The sequence below is a fragment of the Acomys minous genome, assembly GCF_964271855.1.
Source record: "Acomys minous genome assembly, chromosome: 7".
Taxonomy (NCBI): Eukaryota; Metazoa; Chordata; class Mammalia; order Rodentia; family Muridae; genus Acomys; species Acomys minous.
In genome coordinates this window covers 14895669-14914054 of record NC_140488.1, presented here as the reverse complement: position 1 = coordinate 14914054, position 18386 = coordinate 14895669, and the positions used below count along the sequence as shown (strand labels likewise).

General features: G+C 32.6%; 1 pseudogene across 1 annotated transcript in view; it reads right to left on the bottom strand.

The window, feature by feature from the left end:
* LOC311602079 (large ribosomal subunit protein uL22-like) overlaps nucleotides 1-14735 on the bottom strand; it is a 35812-nt pseudogene extending 21077 nt beyond the window's left edge. Inside the window, exons 1-2 of the transcript in view lie at nucleotides 14659-14735; nucleotides 13275-13362 (exon numbers count right to left, since the gene is read on the bottom strand). The product of the transcript in view is annotated as a large ribosomal subunit protein uL22-like (transcript). The remainder of the gene's footprint in view (nucleotides 1-13274; nucleotides 13363-14658) is intronic.
* Between the last annotated feature and the right edge of the window lie 3651 nt (nucleotides 14736-18386).

The following is an 18386-nucleotide window of genomic DNA, read 5'->3' as shown; positions in this document are numbered from 1 at the left end:
CCGCTCAAACTAAGGCACCAGCCAAGGACAATACAGGCCGTAAACCTTAAACCCCTACCCAGATCTAGCCAATGGACAGAACACTCTCCACAGTAGAGTGGAGAGTGGGATATGACTTTCTCACGTACTCTGGTGCCTCACCTTTGACCATGTCCCCTGGAGGGGGAGACCTGGTGGCACTCAGAGGAAGGACAGCAGGTTACCAAGAAGAGACTTGATACCCTATGAGCATATACAGGGGGAGGTAATCCCCCTCAGTCACAGTCATAGGGGAGGGGAAGAAGGGGAAAATGGGAGGGAGGGAAGAATGGGAGGATACTAGGGATGGGATAACCATTGAGATGTAACAAGAATAAATTAATAAAAAAAAACAGAAAAAAATATTACAAAACTCCATATTGAACAATTAAGATTTCAATAAATATAGGATTCAACTGTTCTCCTTTGCTTCATGCTCTATTATTCAGTATGTTTCTAGTATAATTTGAATATTATAATTTCAAAATAAATCTACAAATTTTGAAGGAGGACCTAATTCTTGCTCACTAGCCTAGTGATCCACCTTCCCAATGCCCTGACTGGCATTATGTGGAGCCTGTGCTAGAACTCTGTGTCACAAAGATCTATTTCTCTTACTTACCTATGAATTAATCTATTTGTTGCATGAAAATGGAAAATCTTACTTCACATGCATTTAGTGAAATATGTCCTTATGCCAAAATACCACAATAATTTTTAGTGACTTCTACATCTTATCTAATATGGCAAACATAGTATGAATTAAAAGAAGAAAAGACAGAGCAGTATAATTTATTTTCTTTAATTCTTTGTTTTTTTAATATTTCATATCTGTCATAGTTGGTCAGCTAATGCATGATAATCCTTTTCTCTTGTTGTTTTGTTTCTTTATCAAAGTGAGATTTAGGCCTTTGTTACCCTTGATGTTTTTCCCTTTCTATTTTGTTTTGCTAAATAGTTATAGTACCTGATTTGTTTTCTTAGTATTTTACTGGATATTACAATTACTCTGTCATTTTGTTTAGATGTGACTTAAAACTTATGGGCAGCTGGAACCAAATAGATGCTGATTTGAATATCTGCCTTTTGGTAGACACACTAAATTTTGTTCTGTTTGCTGAGATCATTGACTAATTTCAAAAATACTTCTCATTTTTTAGATTATAATATAATAACAGCATTTCCTCCTTTCCCTTCCTCTCTACTAACCTTCCCACATCCCTCCTAACCTTCCCACATCCCACCTAACCTTCCCACATCCCTCCTTTCTCTATTTCAAATTTGTGAACTCTTTTTAAATTTTATTCTTGTGTGTGTGTGTGTGTGTGTGTGTGTGTGTCTGTATTTGTAAATATATAAATGCAACCTGATCATCACATTTAATGCTGTATATGTTTTCAGGGCTAACCATTTGTATATTAATTATTTCCTATTTCAGACCAGATTGTTGAATTTCTTCATTTGCTGTTCCATTATAGTTTCACAATCTAGACTTACAAGCTTATAACTTCAGCTACAATTACTACACCTGAATATTGACTTCACACGAACCAAGTTGGATTCTTTAAAAAACAACAACAACAAATAAAATTCAAGTCAAAATATGCCACCAATACTAGTTGCCAATTTAAAACTATAACACATTTTAGAAGAATATATAGATAAAAACCCCTGTGGTCTGGAATTAATACTTCAATGGATGTGGCTTCAAGTTATAAATAAAAATGAAAATAAAAATAAAAGCTTTTTTTTTTAACTTCATAGGATACAACACCTGAAGAATGTGTGTTTAATATTGTCCAATAATGCATCTGAAACGAAACACAGTATCACCATATACCAAAGCCTATACAAATCAACAACAAACGGTAAATCCAATTAAAAACTGGACAAATTATTTGACTACAGATCTATGCAAAGACTGTACGTAAATGGAGCAAAATTACAAGAATGCTCTCTATGTCATTATACTTTAAGGAAATGCAAATTGACACTACAGGTGGGTATTACTGCTTATCCACTAGAGTGGCTAAGATGATAATCATTTAAAAACCTAAGAAATGCTGGTGAGGATCTGGTGAAATTTAAATCACATTACTTCTGTAATTTTTGAATAAGATTGTTTGAACAAAAACAATTTTACAGTTTCTATGTATTTCAAAATAGCTATCACATGAAACACATTAATTCCATTCATAATATAATGAAACTGGTTGAAAAGTAGGAAATGGCCAAGAATGTGCAACCATGTATAAACTTAAATTAAAAAAAGACTGTATTGTAAAATCTACTTATTATTTTTGTGGTATTTTATTTCAGTGATACTTTTTAAAAAATACAAATCTAAACCAGAAGAGAGACTGTGCTCAAATATCCTCATGTTCTTGATTTAAATTTACCTATGAGCTCATGAATCAGAATTTCTTACAATTTTTGATGATGAGCGTTTTTGAGAGGTTGATAGGTTGATGCTGTTTCTGTTTTAAATCTTCATGCCATTTCACATTAAACAATATATATATATATATGTATATATATATGTATATATATATACATATATATATATATATATATATATATATATATATATATATATATATATTTGCCTCTGTGGGATATTGCAGATCTTAGGACTCTGGGACTCTTCTCTTGTTTTGTTTTTATGGGTTTTTTTTTTGTATTTTTATTTTTTTCCTTTTTAAATTAATTTATGCTTGTTACATCTCAATGGTTATCCCATCCCTTGTATCCTCCCATTCCTCCCTCCCTCCCATTTTCCCCTTACTCCCCTCCCCTATGACTGTGACTGAGGGGGACCTCCTCCTTCTATATATGCTCATAGGGTATCAAGTCTCTTCTTGGTAACCTGCTATCCTTCCTCTGAGTGCCACCAGGGACTCTTCTCTTGTATAGGATACTTCTAGCCATTATAGCTGTGCGCAGTATAGGCTGAGTTCCCAGTTTCCTAGTTGCATCTCATCTCCTTTCTTGTGCCACATGCAGTCTTGGCAATGCAGTTTATTCTGTCTCTGTACATACAGGCTTTGTACAATTTTAGGTCACATACTCATATGAAAGTTTGATTCTACTATCAGCTACTTAATGGAATGAGTTTGCTATGTGCAGAAGAACATCAGAGCTGGTTCCTCATATTCCATTTGTTGCCAATGTTAGTTTCTAGTGATGTTTTATCTGCAGTTAGTTTTTGCTAATTTGATCCATCCACCCTCTCTGGCCCACAGACAGTTTACCACTCAGTATCAGGGCAGTAATGTATCTTTGATATTGAATATAAAACATGTATTTAATGATTTCAGTACTTTAAGGAAGTGCACTGAAATCTTCCTTATAAGGAAAACTATCAGTGGGGACACAGACTTGAATTACTATAAAATACAAATAAATGCTGTGCATGCAACAAGACTTTTTAAGACATAGACAAACAGTGCTGGAATGAGACCCCTATTATAGCACAAACCAGGCTTAAAAATGAACTTCAGATAAAATATTCCGCGAGTGTGGTTCACAGTAAAATAACAAGTTTTCTAAGTCTCTAGACATTGTTATGAATTCATGATTTGAATTTGACTGATAACTGTGGTCATCATATTTTCATGTACATATCTCTTAAAAACCACCATGGATATACAAGGAATGAAAGTTTACTGGAATGGTTCAGAAGTCAGGTTATAATTGAGAAACGGAAATGAGACTTCAACCATGACTTTGTAGGATCCTATTAACATTAAAAATGAGCTTATTATTGCAGACGTGTTTAGACTGGTTGACTTTTTAAGAATAGTTTTTTACTTAGCTTTTAAACATTTCTTCAGTGAAATTATGTTTTTCTTATAATTTTTATTTCCCTTGCTTTAGTCTTTCAAATAGTCAACAATTATTATTTAGAAACACATTAATTTGTATCTGAAATCAATTATATTTTACTTTCAAATGTTTTATTTTATTTTTTTCAGGTGCTTGTAAGGATATGGAAAATACTTAATTTTTTGGTGAGGATATACATTAATACAGCATTATGGAAAACAGTATGGATTTTATTCAAAACTTCTATAGGGATAGACCTCATTAGTGTATTGCCCTCTATCATAGACCTAGGGGAGGGGGATAGGGTGAAAGTGGGAGGGAGGGAGGAATGCGAGGATGCAAGTGATGTGATAACAATTGAGTTGTAATATGAATAAATTAATTAAATAAAAATTTTAAAGAAGAATATTTGCTGTTTAAAATGGATACATAATTGTGGATCTTCTTTGAAGCTTCAAAGGCAAGCTTGGTGATAATTATTTATGAAAAAAATATGTATAAAAGCATCATACTGTTAAGTTCACTATAGTAAAGCTTTTCTGAGAATTTCCTATGATGCAAATGTTTTATTTTTAAATATGTATTTATTTTATGTTAATAATGTTTTACCTGCTTGTATGTATGGGCACCAAATGTATGCAGTACCCATAGTGGCCAGAAGAAGGCATTAGATGATCTAGAACTGGATCTAGAGTAACAAATGATTACCAGCCACCACCTGAGTGCTCAGAAGTGAACTCAGATTTTCAGCAAAAGCAGCATGTGCTCTTAGGCCCCTAAACATCACCTCTCCAGATATTTATTTATTTATTATTGAGGGCTCAGAATGGAACTCAGATTATCAGCAAGAGCAGCATTTGCTCTTAACCCCCTAGCATCATTTCTCTGTCTGTCTGTCTGTGTGTCTCTCTGTCTGCCTGACTATCTGTTTGTCTTCTTATCTATCTATCTATCTATCTATCTATCTATCTATCTATCTATCTATCTATCATCTACCTATTTACTTGAAAAACTCATAAATAAACTCAGGTTTCAGGAAGAGCAGCATGTGCTCTTAACCCCCTAGCCATCATCTTTCCAGCTACTTATTCACTTATTAATTATATAGTGTTTGTGTGTGTGTGTGTGTGTGTGTGTGTGTGTGTATGCTTGTGTTATGTATCTGGGAGTAAGAAGGCAGGTATTAGGTACTGGTCCACTTTCCTCCATGGTTTCCTGAAATTTAACTGAAGTTGTAAGTCTTGTGCAGCACTTGTGTGTTTAAAGACGTTTGTTTATCTGTGAGCCATTGCACTAGCCTTGAATGATTCTTTTCAATATCACTCTAATAATTTTAATGATACTGAGTTAATTTGTGATATTTCCCTGTAATGTTCCATCAGTGCATTTAAGTATGCATTTTACTCATATTAACAATTGTCTCAGTAGTTTATATGTTTGAAATGAGAAAGATAAGATTAGAAAAAAATAGGTAATCTGTCAAAAACCAATTAGCTCATTTATACAGTAGCCATTTTGCCTGATGGTAGAAATTATGCATTAACCATCATATGAAAGAATTCCTACCCAGGCTTGTGTGTCAAGACTTGAGTGTATCTTTACTTCAAATATTCATGGTTTCCTGGTTTTGTATACAGAATACATTAACGCATCTTATCTACAGTTAAACAGTTCTCTACTTAAAATTATTTATAAGTATTTTCAAGTGGCAAGAGCATCACCCCTACCAAAACAAATGTTTTCTTTTTATTATATACTATTGGAAATTTTCTTGGACTTATAAATATTTATTCTGATGGTCATTATGATTATTCTCCCTTTTGTGTAAATTGTAAGTTGCTATTACATACTAATCTGAGAAGGTACTCACATAGGAAAACTTGAGAACCACTACACCAAAGAACTTAAAGAGAAGGGCACATTGGTTCCTGTGTAAATTCCTCTATACTTTCCGGATAGAGGAAATGGATACCAGGGCAACTGTCCTGTAGTAGGTTATACAGTTTATCAATGGCAAAGCTGGAAGGAGAAATAAAGTCTCCAGACATGTAGCAACAGCCTTTCTTCTATATGCCAGAAAAATCAATTATTATCAAAACAACAACAGCAGCAGCAACAAAAACAACAACAAACCACTCTCAAAATACAGCCATTGAAAGGAAGACTCATATATCATCACAGAATTCCCATGACCTATGGGCAATAGGTAAGTGGAAGCTATAAGTTAAGCAGCATTTTCCTTAAGTTATCTGCTGTTCTCAATAAGTTCCTCATACTTCATCTATACTTGGATTGTTCTTCATAAATAAGGAATTTACCATGCTGTTTGGATTTTTTTATTTCTGATTCTAGGATCTTTCAAATAATACTTTGCTGAATGCTTTCCCTAGGTGAGTATTGCTTTAGCAATAAGATACTTTTCAGTATGCCTCATGTACTACCACATTGCATGAAGAAAAATTTGCTTTATGCATTGAGATGTTAAAAACAAGTATTTTAGATATAGCACAACTTATATATATCATACTTCTGATAAATGACTAACAGAATACTTTGAAAAGGCATAGTGCTCTTACAATATCTTTAGTGTATCTGCTAAAACTTTATACTTAAGAATGACTAGATATTTACAGCAAATCAAATTTCATGAACAATATAACATCAAATTATGTATCCACTTATTTTTTGTGTGTACTTGAGGGGGATAATGAGGAAGGAAAGGATGGAGATAATCAGTAGGAAAAGAAAGAAAATATAGTCCATGGAAAAAGTAAGTTTACAAATGTGTTATGTTTATTTTGCACTGCTCTGTGTGTGAAAGCTACAAGTGTAGGTCCTCCCAGTGGTGCTTGGTTCATAGAAGATATTTGGACTATTTTGGCCAGAGGCTAACAATGTTGTTTTGTAAAGGGCTAGGGATATGGTGGCAGCACATCATCATTTTTTCAAATATCCAATAGTGCTGATGTGGCACGGAAGCCTCCATGGGCAATGTGGAAATGTATTAATGTCACTGTGTTCTAACATACTTTTATTATGGGTAACAATATCTGAATTTCATGTAGCTTTGAACATGCTACAAAAATAGTTCATCATTTGAGTTTTCAATCATTTCAGAGTGTAAAACACTCTTATCTCAGAAGTCTCAAGAATTTGGTACATAAGGGAAGAATGCTAACTCCTGATTCCCCGACCTAGAGGGAATGAGAGTCATTTTGTACAGAGCCTACCTATTTTGCAAGAAAGTTTCCATGTTGTAAAAGATGATTGTTTGAAATGTACTTGAACACAGTTAAAATTATATATAATTGCTGATTTTTATTTTTTCAAGTTATTATGAACAACTAAGAGAATTCTGGTTATCAGTTCTGGTCCATAGCTTCCTTGTGAGCAGAAAGTGGAGTAATGGTGAACTAAATTCAGATATAGTCATGAGGATTCAGGATAGGACATTGGAATCTAAAATATATATTGTCTGTTGTTACAAACATTTCTTCAGATGATATAAAATCAATATAACCAATTAGATAACAGACTCAGATAGATTCAAACATAATATTCATCACATATAAAATATAATGCTAGAAATAAATTGTTTTATCAGACTGATGAAGTATGGTGCTAAAGAATGGTCCCTATTATGTAAGGTGCTGAGGATTAGTGGACTATTAGCACAGTGTTCAGCAGAAAGTAAGTGCTTGCTACAGGACAGTCTTTTACTTTTCTTACTCTGTATTTATATTTATGTGTTGTCTAGGGATGATTGTCCACCTTCTTTTTTCTTTTTTTTCTAAAGTCACCTTTCTTCTTTTAGTGGGCATGGAGAGGAACTAGGGAAAGGAGAGGGAGGGGAAACTAACCAGGATATATTGTAAGACAAGAGTCTATTTTCAATAAAAGGGAAAAAAAGTAAAAAAACTGTATTTACTCTGTAAATATCATTTACCTTGAATATCTAGCATTAGTTAAGAATCTGGAGCTAGGTGCAGTGGCATATACCTTTAATCCCAGAACTCAGGGAGGCAGAGGCAGGCAGATCTCTGAGTTCAAGGCCAACCTGGTCTACAAAGTGAGTCTAGGACAGCAAGGTCTGTTACACAGAGAAACTCTGTCTCAAAAACCAACCAAACAAACAACCAACAAGCAAACAAACAAACTGGAAGAAGAAAAAAGAATCTGCACTCTTCAAGTTGCAACTATTATCTTTTGTCTTGTTACTAAAGAGTGGTTTAGAACAGACTGCTACTTTATGTTATTTTGCCAGAAAATACTTAAATTCATAAGTACATCTGATAAAAATGTATATTTTGATAGTTTTGTTTAATTGCCATGTTATTATTCCACTTAACAACATAACCTAATTAACCTTATAAAATTAAACCCTTTATGATTGATACCATATATGATTAAATTTCCCAGATTCTACTAAATATACTTTTAAAAGTTTCATTTATATTAGTTAAGATGCAAACAAGATCCCGTCATTACACGTCACTGTAAAGTTTTGTGTTTCTTTTCCTATGTGTTTTTCACTGATCATGACTCAAATCACATACTTCATTGAAAGAACAACCAGATCATTTGTCCTGGAGTCCATCCCACATTATAGATTTGACAGATGTCTTCCTCATGACATTATTTAAAGTATGATATCTATTGAAGCTCTATTACGTGTATTTCCCATATGCTTGTAGGTGCAGCTAGAAGCTTAATTGCATTTTTTTTTCAATTCTTGGCAAAATAGTTTCTGAGTGATAGTATATGTTTCCTATTGCATCCCATCTGGAAGCACATTATCAGATTATAGACTGTCTTATTTTCAATAATGTAACCTATTATTGTGGATTCAAGTGCTATCTCTCTGATTCTTTTACTATTATGCTTATAATCAACATTTTCTTCAAATGTTTTCCTATTGACTGTTTTTATCATGGTATATTAAGCCATTAGAGATAATAGATGTTTTCTATAGTTCTTCCCAAATTATTAATCTGTTATAAAGAATAATTTTACTGTACTCATTTTATTTGATTACCTTAATATATAGTTTATGTGGAATTAAAGGATAAATGTTAAAATTTTCCCTCATTTTTTATGCTTTCAGATCAATGTTTTAGTAATTTTTGATGTTACTTTATGAGATTTAATCTTCAAGAATTTAGTAATTTTCTGTTTTGATCCTTAAAAGTCATCATAGCTCAAATTGTTCCCTTTTTAGCCAGTGAGGACCTTCTCTAACTTTTATATTCAAATTTTACTTAACTTCAAATTGAGTTCCTTCTTTGAATTATATTCATTCATGACAACTACTGCTTTTGAATTGTTGTATGTGTACTGAACACTTAAACAATCTGTTCACAGATACATATTTAATTATCCTCAGTATTCATTTTAGCATACAGAGTGTTATCAATTGTCTCAGATTCAGTCCTGTCATATATAACAAACATCTATCTGTCTGTCTGTCTGTCTGTCTGTCTATCTATCTATCTATCTATCTATGTGTGTTGGATACTCTTTTCAAGTCTAGGTACATGGAAGATTCTGAGATAATTCCAGGAAAGCTCAAAAAAAAATACTAATCCTGGAAAAGAATGTAATGTCCCAAAGGCCATTTCAGCACAAGTGTGAAGTGTCCCATGATTCTATATAAATTATGCTGCTTCATATGTTCAAGCAGGCATAAAATTCCTATTAGAAGAACTCATTTCTTTTGATGGATTTGGAGAATTCAAAGTTCTTTAAGACAAAGTCAATTTCTAAAATGTTGCACTGCAAGCTCTACATGTATTTAATATATGCACATTTATTATACTATATATATGTATATATTTTCAGAGGAAAACTTTGGGGAATTGCTTTTTATCTTTCACATTTACAGTCATTCTGAGGCAAACTTAGGTTGCCTGCTCGTCAAAGGCATTTACGATGGAATCATATCACAGGTACTAGTTATGAGAAATTGCTTTCAGTAACTACTAGTTTTAAGAAAAGATACTTTGTTTCGATTAGTATTTTTGTCAGTTTGGGGACTATAATATTAATTTATTTTAGGGTCTTATGATTTCATCAATATTTATGGCAGTACTATCTTAGAGTTAAACTGCACATTATTTACTTTAATAGAATTAGGTATTTGTTTATGCACCAAAATGTACAGCATTTTATATTCAGACAAGTAGTAAAAGGTAGTGTAAGGGAAACCAAAAAAATGATGGGTCACATTCATTCCAGGTACAGGAAGCTGTGTAAATAATGATATGACTACATTAGACTATAACATGTCTTACTTTCTCTTCTATTGCTGTCAGGAGACACCATAACCAATTTAATGTCTAAAATAAAGCATTTAATTGGGGGCTTGCCTTCAGTTTCATAGGGTTAGTTCATGAGAGTATGATAGAAGGCAGATATGACACTGTAAAAGTAGCTCAGAGCTTACATATTGTCCCCAAAATGGACACAATTAATTAAGTTTATGATTGTGGATACTTATTCAATAATTTGAGATTTAAATTTATTTAATTATAAAGGTAGTAAGGAAATGACCCTCCACAATTTTATCATTTTTAAAATGCCAAATGGATTTGTTTTGTTCCTTTCTGAAATATCAATCTTGTAGTGTTAAAAATAATCATATGAGTCAGTAATATAAAAATCACATTCTAATTAATAAATTCATCATAGAAGGCTTAATGATGCTAACTATTAATAAGAACATTAAAGGGCAGAAGGCTGAATCAGTGGCTTGAAAAAAAACCTTCTAGGTATTTTTTAATAATTTTTTTGCTTCAATCCAATTTCAGAGGCTTTTTTTCTGTTTATAGGATATGGACATGATAGCTTCCCTTACATCCCTTGGTTTCATGTGCATTTATATTATCATTCCTCTGAGGCAGGGGTTAGTTAAAGTCACATTTAGTCCTCAAGACACCTGCAGAAGAGAACATTTATAACTCATCGAAGTTAAGGGACTGAAATAATATATATTATATTTGCTAAATACATTGCGAATACATTTTATTAGCACACTTCCATTAATTTTACTACAATATTGTGTTTGAAGAGAGCTTATATTGTCTTCAATAAAATATAACAGGCTTAAATTACCAACTTACAAATGTAGAGTCCAAAATACGTTTAAAATATTCATTCTCACTAACAATGAAATAAACCTTAGATAATTGGTACATAGTTTTAATGCATCAAACTGATAAATATATAAATGGATCACATGGCAAAATCACAATATTTCTTAATATTAAAATGATTAATTAAATGAACTATGGTGATGGAATAATTGATAAAGACAATGTAAAACACATGGAAAATGACATATATACATTTTCTGGGAAGAAATGCAGTGAAAACATAGCAGCAACAAAGGTATTTGAATGATGCATGAGTTTTGGAGCTATATTTTTAAATTTTATTTATATATGTGTGTATGTGCACACTTGTGTTTTTGTGTGTGTGTGTGTGTGTGTGTGTGTGTGTGTGTGTGTTGTGTGTGCTGTATGGCTTCTTATGGAAGCTGTTGGATCCCCTGGACTGAAGTTATAGGAAGTTGTGAGCAAATACTCTTAACTAATCAGCTATCTCTCCAGCCTCATGCTTACATGAAATTTTTTTTTAAAAATATTTTTGATAGGGTCTGTCTATGCAACCATGGCTGTCTTGGAACTCACTACATAGACCAGGCTGGCTTAGAACTCACAACTATTTGCCTGTCTCTGCTTCTTTCATGCTGGAAGTAAAGGTGTGAATCACCATGCCTAGATAATTTTTCTTAAGTTTTAGTTTCCAATTTTCCTCCAATTATCACTCTTAGCAGTAAGGATAAGAAAAAACTAACATGTATGTGTATATTTATTCATGTGCATATAAGAAATAACTCAAACTGTCTATTACTATTATGTCAAAAGCTTACTCCAAATAAGAACACCTTTCTCTACTGGGTTGGAACTATGCATGTAGTTTGCTTATCTTTTGTTATATGAATCCCTTCTGTTTGATCACATATTCATTTATGTGGTAATAATCTCAATTAAATTTTGGTTAAACCAAAGGTGAGCAAGTTACTTATCTAATTTTGGCCTACCATACTTGTGTTAACATTGTGTCACAGCCTAATTTAGCACTGGCATTATAAATATGTGTGTCTATAGAAGAGATTAATTGATTGTAGTTCAGTGGAGATCTATTTCAGCTGCAAGAAAGCATTTCTGCATACTCTTTATATGTGCCTGAAAATTGAGTTGCATTTTTCTAAAAAGGATAGCATGCTCTGTTGATAGTTGCAACATTGAAATATAGTTTATGTTAATAAATCTTCTTGCTTGAAAACATGCCCTTTTTTGACATTATCCTCTGTAATGCTTAATATCTAGTTTCCCTAAACTATTAGTCTCTACCAATGTGTTATGCTCACAGTTGAGTTAAAATAATTTTATTTGCTATATTTAGTGTTAAAAGAGAAAGATAATTTCACTATTTGGAGCAAAATAGCAGAAAGAAATGAATGTAGTTTAGTTTGTTTAATGAATGTGTGTTTGCATTTATACCTTCTAAATTAGAACATCAATAAATTGTATTTGGTCTCTACTTTAATGCTTTTTGAAAATGTTGTCACATACACATTAAAAACCGACATTCAAATCCTGAAGACCTACAGGGTATCCTTTTATGTACTTTCCAGAATATATGCTTATAAATTTCAAATGTTAGATGATTGGCATTAAACTTTCTAATCTTTTTAAACCTGACACTTTCAATGGTAAACTGGAAGCCACTATCTCCAAACTTCTTCTTTGTTTGTTTTATACACTCTTCTCTGTATGTGTGTGGAAGGGGATGTGTGTGTGTGTGTGTGTGTGTGCGTGTGTGCGTGCGTGCGTGCCCGTGTGTGCGTGCGTGCGTGCGTGCATGCGTGCATGCGCGTGCATGCGTGCGTGCGTGTGTGCGTGCGTGCGTGTGCATGTGTGTGTGTGTGTATGTGTGTGTGTGTGTCTATACCTAAAAGAGAGAAAAAGAAGAAAGGAAGCTAAGAAAAACAAGAAAGGAGGGAGATGGAAGGGATATTATTCAATGTTTTTCTCTACTAAGTGAAAATCCTCTAAAGGGAAAATTACTCTTTAGGGATAGAACTATTTTCTCTAGACTTTGTTTCTATATAATATTTTGTATATATTACCGTACTTGGCAAAGACAACTAATTGCATCATTCATGGTGAGATTACACTTTAATATATAAAACATTAGTTGAATATTTTATTATTTCCCAACCATAAAAACACCACTGGGCACCAAAATCGTTCTTTTCTCAGTTTGGGAAAAAATGAATAGTATAGTCAAAGAGCTTTGCCAGAGTCATGCTGCTAAATGTTTACCTATGTGTCAGTTAAATGGGCCTCTGTTCAATTGACTTTTACCCTCTCCAGAAGCAGGGTGATTGTCAGAATTTTCTCTGCAGGATTCACAACATGCACCACAATTCCTCCATAGAGACAAACTGTCACTCTGGAGGAAATTTGAAGAGCACTGAAAGTCAAGTTCAATCACTTTTTTCTAGACTTGTTCAGTTAACTTTTGAGAACATTCTCATATTTCTGCTTGGCATCACAGCTCATCCTCAGCACTTAGTCCCGAGGGACACTCGTCCTTCCTCATCTGTTTTTGCTGAAGGCATGCTGACTTCATCATGATAGTTCCAACTCTGAACAGAATTTCTGTTCCGGGTGGATGAGTAGAGTAAAAATAAGAATAAAATAAAGAAATTTCAATAAAATAGCTTTTAACAACCACCACAAATTCTGGGGGAAGGTTTTAAATTTGGTTGTTTGGATTCTTTTGAGACATCACACGTCCGTTGTACTTCCTTGCTTTTTCTTCACTTCCTTAAATGTTTTTGTGAAGTACATAGAATAACTTACAATCATTCATATTGCAAGAGATATGCTTAAAACATGATAAAGAATGCAAAATGCATGCTATCCTTGATGAGCTCAGAATCCGGAGAAGCAAATAACTATAGTGTTATTTTTAAACTCTAATTGATAGCAATAACTATTCAAAATAATAATGTTTTCCACACATAAACAAACTGAGGTCTGCAAAAGTTTGTTTTGCTTCTTGGAAGAGTAATCTTTGGGCCATGGAAGTTTGAAAAATAGTTAGATAGGCCTTACCTTCCTTGTTCAAAGATGTGATGGTTCTATGAGGGAAATGAAATGATTTTAAAAATAAAAAAGCCATAGTATCAGTAAAAAAAAAAGATAATAAATGCTTACATGTAAAAAAGATGAATTTCATTTGATTAAATTCAAGGTCACATTGTGCAACATAAGTCCCCCTTCATGTATAGATGTAAACAATAAAATAATCACCTTGGACTTTTTAATAGATTAATGGAGTACTTTCCACAGTGATTGCCATTGGCCAAGTCTCTATTTATCACCCAGATGTTTAGAGGCATTGAATCTAATATCTCAGTAGAATTTGGTTGCTTTTATTTTATTTTCCTTTGGTCATAGTACCAGTAGCACTGTCCAAAAACTTGTTGAACTTAGTACTCTACTTACAGAAGATCTTGTGAAAAGAAGAGGCAATCAATTCTTTTTTCTTATCTATTTATCTCTCTGTTGATACTTGAGTTGCTTCCATCTCTTAGCTATTATGAATAATGCTTCTTAAAACATTATAATTACTTGATTAAAATTTTCATTTTTCACACACACATGTAAATGGAATTTTCAAGTAATTTTTGTAAGTCTATATGAGAAACTTTCATATTCTTTCCTCTAAAAGCTGTACTACATTATATTCCCACAGGAAATCCAGATGTGTTCTAACTGCTCCATGTGCTTGGCATCAGAACCTTTGTCTCTGGCCATGCTAGTAGGTAAGAAGTGATATCGTGCTAGTTTTCAGTTGCACTCCCCTCCCGTAGTTACTTGTACTGAGCAGCTTCTCAGTCTTTTTGCTAAATCAAATCAAATACTTTGAATGTGTGGACTGCACATGTGCAGTATACTTTCATAGTCAAATAAAGACATTACATTCAAGAATATGTCAGGACATAGATAACTTTTTTCACAACCTAAGTCAACTTTGGCTTCTTGCAGTTATAAAAGCTCATTTAATTTATCAGGGCACTGTTGTGTAAATTCATGTCATTGGAATTTAATTTTTCTAATAAGTTTTATAAATGCACAGTGTACAACCATGCATCTACCCTGCTATTTTTTACAGAGCACAATAAATTCACATAATTTTATCTCTTATCTTCTTTTAGTATTGCTATTTCTTGACAATTCCTTTTGGATAGTTTTGAAACTTTTAAGCAGAGAATTATTTTTTCTCCTTTATTAATTTATTCTTGTAACATCTCAATGGTTATCCCATCCCTTGGAGAATTATTTTGTTTGGATAATGATTATCGGAGTGTATTCTGAGAACACCTATCTCAGATGTCCTATAATCAGGATGGAGACTCTGGAAGCATCGTCTGTCTTGATTGCATCTGTATGGAGGGACAGAATACAAAGACTCATTTGTCTAATAATTGATTTTACATATCTTAAGATTTGATAGTCACTACTATTGCAAATAGCCCATTTCTATCGTTTTTTAAACAAATGATGTGCACTTCAATCATGAGAAGTACCTTTTCTTCTAGAACTGCAAAAGACCATTGACTTCTCAAACTTTTGGGATAGAGCAACCAAAGGTTATTTGTAGTGTAGTATGGGAGGAAGAATTTTAGTAATATTCTCTCAAGACACAAATGCTTGTAACTTACTAATGTGTTTGTTTATTGTATGCTTGTGATATCAGTGTCTCATTTCAGCAATCTATTTAAGTAGAAATGTAGCCTCAATATGGAATATTTATATACATAAAATATTAAGGAAAACAAAAACCCTGAGTATGTAATATGGTCTCAATTCAGTCTTTAAATTTATTTCAAAAAATTTGTGAACTTAAAATGATTTTATATAACTTGCTGTGAAACCAAACATCTTCCTTAGTAGATTGAAGCTCCTGCCTATGTTGTACGCCCTCCCCTAAACGTAACACAATATTTATCTTTATTCTCCTCCATTCACATAGGTTTAGTAAAAATGACAACATGCGAGACAGTGCTTACAGGAATGGCTCAAATAATACTTGTCATTTGAAGAGATGTATTATTTTGCAACCATCAATAGAGACTTCGTGTATTCTCAAGCAAAACTCTACGAGATACAAGGTCTGATTGCTGGAAATTCTTTTAATTATTTTCCAGTGAACAAATGAGAATTTCAGGCACTAAAAATATAAAGCATTTTAAATGCCAACCAGAAAAACATATAGATAATTGTTTGTCTCCACAGATAAAGGACTCTCTGTCAAGTGGATTCATTTTCATTCTTTTAAAATAAGAATGATTTTTGTGTCTAGGAATTGTGTGCCTTTCTGTGTTGTGACTGCTAGCTCTTGAAGTCCTGTCCATGTTTTCTACATCTTATTGGACCGAGGAAAAACAGAGAAAAGCATTTCTTGAGGATTTGAAGCTTCATTTGATAGTTCTGCAACTTAAAATTTTGCATTTGAATTCACATGTTTTGCTCTTGGCAGTGTTTACGGTACATATCAGGATGAAAGATGAAGAAGAAAAATGTTCTACCTCATTTAAAATCTCCTCCATATATGTTAATTATCTCAAATGAAAGTTGAGAAGGGGCGTCAGTAGCCTTTAAAAGTTATAATTAAGGGAGCCTGCAGGTTTATAAAGGGATTTCTAAGCAATGCATGTTTTGAAAAGGGTGCTTCCTATCAACTGTAAATCCCACTCCATCTTACTTGTATCCTCTCCTTTATTTTTTTTTGCCTCCTACTTTTCTATTCAGTATTATTAATCTTAAAGATGAGATAAGTGCCAAGTGCTCATAACTTTTTATATCACTTTCTTGTCAGAAATAAATTGATGATTTGAGCACAGAATACTGACTTTTTCTTTGCCTTACTTCAAAGATATGCAATTAAAATATTGAAAGATGCTAATTTATTTTGTATGTCTTTTTTGTTTTGGTATGGCTTTTTAAAAATAGAGACAAATGATATTTTGCCATTTTAAAAGAGATTTCTGCTCCTGTGTTCTCAAATGAGGAGATACATGTACCAAGTTAGAAAACATTACAATAAAAATCCTGTTGTAAAACCTTTGTTGCAATAGATATTATTGAATGTAATTCACTAGGAGTTACATCACATATTTGTTTTATTTCTATATGAATAGTAACTAAAAGCATTTCCTTTTTTTATTTTTAACCACAGTTTTAATATTAGTGTAAGTTCAGAAATACAGGTAAAAATCAAAGAATACACTGTTCCTATGGTTACTTAGTTAATGGAAGTATGTGAAGAATAGTTATTCCTGATATTTTTCCATGAAGTTCAGTGAATTGTGTACAGGGGAATACAAATGAATGCATTCATTGTGAGATTCTTTTAAAGATTCTGGCTTTGTTAAACTCCTCAGTTATATTCTCAGTCATGTATTTAAATTTAGTTAAATGATTAAAAAAGCCCAAGATCTATATGCAGACTTTTGGCCTAAATACCTAAACATAAAATTTGTCATTACAAAAAATTGTAGAAATATAATCATTAGAAACATATTGACTTGTATTTTGAAAAAATGAATTATAAAATGCAAACTCTATAATCAAAACTAGCACTAGGTTGATATTTAAATTTGCTTCCTAATATGAAGATCATTATTATCTTCCTCTATCCTTTTTTAAATTAAAGAGTCACATAAGAAACATGTGAACACTTTATCCTTTATGTGAAACTATGTATTGTTGTATAAATGTATTGATGAAAATTTCATTTTTATGGATATTTTTAAAAAGATATTATCCTCTAGGTCCTTTCCAGTATAATGTTAAAGAACGAACTTTTTTTCTGCAGATAGTGAGAAATGGAATACGTTACACTTTGCCACACAACTAATGCATAGTGCCCTGCAAGGAAAGCAAAAGTATTGGATATATTTGTTGCAGTATAGTGGTGACAAGAACTTCAGTAATCAGTGATCCCAAATTTTCACTCCCCTTTATTACAGTATTTCAAGTTTAATACTATTACAAGTCCAATGGTATGTTCTTTATATCACTTTTTGTAGTTTATTTTTTGTGAAAATGTGTAGAATGTTGACTGATAACAATACTCTAAAATATCTTAGCTTATATTTCTGAATTATTTATATTAATACTATAACCCATTACAGAGGAACTTAGAATATCCAATGTGGCTAGCAGTTCCATGAAATACATATTTATGGAAGGCTATTTCTATTTTAAAAGAAAGAAAGAAAGAAAGAAAGAAAGAAAGAAAGAAAAGGTTATAGAAATGGATAAGTAGTTAAGAATACTTGCTGTTCTTGAACTAGACCTAGGCTCAGTTGCCAGAACCCACATGGAGGCTAAGAATTATCTCTACTCCAGTTCCAGGAGATCTGACATCTTCTGACATCCACAGGCACTGTATGCATGTGG